Source organism: Marmota marmota, unplaced genomic scaffold (genome assembly GCF_001458135.2).
Source record: "Marmota marmota marmota unplaced genomic scaffold, marMar, whole genome shotgun sequence".
NCBI classification, from domain to species: Eukaryota; Metazoa; Chordata; class Mammalia; order Rodentia; family Sciuridae; genus Marmota; species Marmota marmota.
The window spans coordinates 2,560,347-2,565,214 of record NW_026000225.1 but is presented as its reverse complement, the minus strand read 5'-3'; the positions used below and the strand labels follow the sequence as shown (position 1 = coordinate 2,565,214).

Here is a 4,868-nt window from a genome sequence, read left to right as displayed (position 1 = left end):
ACCAAACAGGGACTAATATCCAGAGTACCCAGGGAAGGAAAATAAAGAAGTAAACAAGACAGGATTGAAGGGGAGTGGGGCAAATCACCAAATAGGCAATTCAAAAAAAGGAAGCTCACAAAACTAATAAGCATATGAAGATATATTCAATCTCAACTGTAATGACAAATGAAATGAAAACAATAAGAATGTATCCCTTTATGGACCTAGGGGTGTAGCTCAGGGGTAGAGCACTTGCCTGGCACATGTGAGGCACTGGATATCCCTTTATACCTGCTAGAATGGCAAAAATAGAAAGCAGCTAATCCTGAGAACCCATAGAGGACCCAGTGGGTGCCCCATTGCTGAGTTCTCCAGTGGAGGCATGCATCGAGGCAGCTGTTCTAGAGTCATCAGCTGCAACTTAGTCAAAGGATTAGCCTGCTTCCAGTGGCCCCCTCCAAAAGAGACATTATCACATTGGCCTACAAGGGAACACTAAGAGCATGTTCATTGCAGCACTGGTTGTTATGTTGGGGATTCGAAGATAACCTCAGTGTTCATCGCAGAGAGAATAAATAAGAAAATTGTGATGAATGTACACTATGGAATGTTTAAGTTGGAAACAATAAACCAGATGCGTGGACACTGGTCAATTTTAAAAGATAAAAGCATTGGTAAAAATAGCAAAAACAGAATGATAACACAGCATAATACCTTTATATAAATTAATAAGGCATGCAAAATAGTGGAGATGGTTGTGCAACATAATGTATGTATTCAAAACCATTGAATTTTATATTTTATTTTAAGTTAATTTTACTTTTACTTTATTATTGTTGTTATTATTTTGCAGTACAGGGGATTGAATCCAGAGGTGCACCACCACACCCAACTGAATTACACATTTTTTAAAGGGTGAGTTATTTATTATGTGAATTATAGCTTACTTTAAAAAAATACATGCACATGAAACAATGGTAAATGATTTCATACTTAATATCTCACACACCTGAGAATGATTGCTTGCCTGTGGTGGTTAGTCAAAGGAGAATAAAATTAGGAGCAAAAATAAATAAAAGAATCAAACTTTTTGCAGGACAATGATTAAAAACATGAATTGTTGGTCAGTAGAGTCTTAGATCTGGAAAATAAAAATTACAGGAGGTCATCTTTTTGGACTAAGCGCATGTACCCAACAGACCAGACTAAAAATCACAATGGAATCACTCATGCTAAAGTTCCAAGTCACCAAATTGAAATTTAAGCTGTTTATCTGTCCTTCCCAGAAACCAGGATTAGAGAGATAATAGTTAAATTTCACAAACAGTCCAGTTCAATTGGCATAAAATGAAGTTCTCTCTTCCTTAATCCTTACACATAAAAAAAGTAGCCTGATATTAACCAATCAGTTGTTTTTCTATTATTGTCTCTTTGTCATGACCTTATGAGGAAAGTAACTTTGAAAAGACCAATCACCTCTTTGCTTTTTGTTTCTGCTTTCTTCAGCTGTCTGTCCAAAACCAACCTCCTCTGGTCACTGGAATATTCCAATTTTATGGAATTAAGTATCATCCAATTCTAGAATAAAAACAAAGCCAACTAAGAGCATTAAACTCAACTGATATAATTGTGTCCTTTGACAGATCCATAGCTCCCAGAAACCACTCCCAACAGAGGTCCTTATCTTGTCCACTTGCCTGGTTCTTCCAGGAAAATAGTTCCATTTTCAGTATGCTCATCAGTTTCAGCTTCTTTCCCTTCCTCTTCCACCTTTAAGGGCTTGGCCTCACACCCTGACACCCCTACACAAAGAGAGAGTCCTATTATCTTCTTTTTTAAAATATTTTTTTTAGTTGTAGGTGGACACCATACCTTTATTTTATTTATATGTGGTGCCTTCCACATGTGAGGCGAGCATTCCACCACTGAGCTACAGCCCCAGCCCTATCTTCTTTTCTTTTATAACAGCTTTTGATTCTAGGAAAAGCCCTGATTGTTGAGAAAAATTAAGCAGTTGCCTCTTTCTCATGGATAAGAGGCTCAATAGGTACTACAATGCTCTGATCTCCACCACCTGGAAGGGAAGGCAAATCTCTCCCCTACAGATTAAAACAAATTCCTTTGTTGTTGTTGCTGGGTATCAACCCAGGGGTAATACATAGTGGTAGGCAAGTGCTCTACCATGGAGCTACACCCCCAGCTCCAAGATAAATTACTTTTTTGTTTTAAATATTTATTTTATTGTTGTCAATGGACATGATACCTTTATTTTATTAGTTTATTTTTGTGGTGCCGGAGATGGAACCCAGTGCCTCATGCATGCTAGAGCTCTACCACTGAGCTACAGCCCCAGCCCCAAGATAAATCACTTTTAATGGAACAAAGATAAACTGAGTTTGGTTTTGTATCCAAACTTCATACCTTACTTTACACAGGTAATAAAAATCCACTTAAACTACCTTAAACCAAGACAGGGAGTATACTGCAGAATACTAGACTATCTCTTGGAACTCAAAGTTCAGAAGCATAGTCAGATTTCAAGAAAAGAATAAAACAGGAACTGGAAAGATGCCAGGAACCAATAATGAAGATGGTCTTTCTCCCCTCCATATCATCACTATACCTCAGTTTCAAATTAGTAGAAGGAAAAAACTGATTGGTTCGACTAGGGTCAGGTATCTCTTGGTCCAAGTAGTTATTAGGGAATTGGGGTTGGGTACAGTGTGGGAATTGAAGGCAAAGTTTCCTACTAGAGAAATTCACCCTGTGAACAGAGAGAACAATTCTCAGAGAAGGGTGGTAAGCTGGCCAGGCATTCCAGAAGGAATTTATTAAGTTTAAAAAAAATCTCATATATTTATCAGCAATTAAAACTTTACTTAATTTCAAAAAGCCAAAAATATATATGCCATATTCTGTTGTCACAATACAATAATATCAGAAATAAAGAAATAAAAGTTTAAATTAAGAAAGGTTGAACTTGAAAACACTTCAATTAGGGAATCAGGCCAAAACAGAATTCAAGAAAATTCACAACATAAGATGATTTTATTACAGATCAAGAAAAGGTTAAATAAATCAAGAATTCTCCTCAAGAAATTAGAAAAGAAACCTAAAAAATTCAAATCTAAAGACAGAAGGAAGAAATTGAGAAAGCTAACAGCAAAAGTAATAGAATTAAATAAATACAAAATTAATTGGATTAGATGAAGGGGAATGAAGAGAAGGGAAGGGAGATGGGTATAGGAAAGACAGTAGAATAAACTGGACATAAATTTCCTATGTTCATATATGACTACATGGCCCATGTAACTCCACATCATGTACAACCACAAGAATGGGAAGTTAAATTGAATTTATATATTTGAATTATATGTTTCTCTACAAACATCCAACAACAACGAAAAAGTCAGACCTCTAGCAAGTGTTCTTAAGAAAAAATAAATATAGAATATTAATTATTAGAAGGGAGACTCAGAAGAGAGTTAATAGGTATAAAAGAATGCCTTCTACAAATTACTATAAATTTGTTTGAGAAGCTAGACTTTTTATAGTGATTTTATAGAAACATCAATATAATGCAAAAAGGAGAGCTAACAATAATCTTGGAAGAATTGAAATTGTCATAAAAAACAAAGATTGTGAAATAGCCACTCATGCTATACATCTCAGTCTTTCTAAATGTTGGAGTAGACAATGCTAATGTTATTTAAAATCATAGAGAACACAGAAAGAGATTAATGAACTTCTATTCATTTTACTAAGCAAATATAGCTTTCACATCAAAACTTCACAAAAGTATAAAAAGCCAGTGTTACCTTTTCATGTCTCAAGCTAATAATCCCCTTTCAGATGTGTGTGGAGAAGGAGTTAGTTAATTGCTAACATCATCCATAAATTATGGAATGGAAGGAGATAAACCTGGCCCAAGCCACATCTGACCAAGGAACAGACAGTCATCATTGGACATTGTAGACTCCACCACCATAGCCAGAATAGATTTGGGGTTCTCCCCTTTCAGAGAAGAGGAGAATGTAGTTGTGGTTGTACATGGGAATTCAATATTTCATAATCTTTTGAGGTAAATATGTATTTATGTATGAAACAAAAAAATTCAAATCTTAAAATAATATTTAACCTTATAGATAAGATATTCTGATGCTTTCTGTTATTCGTTTTTGAAATTGTTAAACACAACACACTAAATTGATATTATTATCTATTCATAGGTTAAAATTCACCATTGGAAGCAGGGAGAAGTGGGAGAACATAAGGAGGTGCTATCCATGGGTAAATGGGCAGCCATGTGAGCATGCGAGAGTGTGTGTGCAGACATCACCTCTGAAGGTTGTCATCACACAGATGGGTTCTAAGTACCTGCTGAGCTCATAGGCCCCTTCTCCTCTAGTGCCTTTTTCCACTCACAGCAGTGGGACACTTCTGTTGGTCACATGGGGACCAGGGTTGGAACTGAAGCAGAAAGGATTATGGGTTTTGAGAAATAACTCTTCAATCTCATAACAAGGACTTCTTTACTGCTTACACTGACTTGAGATGGTTTCAAAACTTGCAACCAAAAGAACTTTCATTGTATAAGCATAGAGAAAAAAACTTTTGAAGTTTGACTTGTACCTTTCAATTTAATTATATTGCCTTACTAAATATATTATCTTCCACTTCCTAGAGTTTGCAAACCATGGCTCATGAGCAAAATCTAACTTTTGGTTGTTTTTTCATGCCAACAAACCAGAATAATTTTTATGTGTTTAAAGGGTTGTAAAGAAAACAAAAACAAGCCAGGCATGGTGGTGCATCCCTGTAATCCCAGAGACTCGGGAGGCTGAGGCAGGAGGATCATGAGTTTGAAACCAGCCTCAGCAACTTAG

General features: G+C 36.0%; 1 long non-coding RNA gene across 1 annotated transcript; it reads left to right on the top strand.

Annotated features, from left to right (window-relative positions):
• The first annotated feature begins 544 nt into the window (after nucleotides 1-544).
• On the top strand, nucleotides 545-4,658 carry LOC125613266. The gene is made up of 2 exons (XR_007343771.1): nucleotides 545-897; nucleotides 4,212-4,658. It is a non-coding gene; the product is annotated as an uncharacterized LOC125613266 (long non-coding RNA).
• The last annotated feature ends 210 nt before the right edge of the window (nucleotides 4,659-4,868 follow it).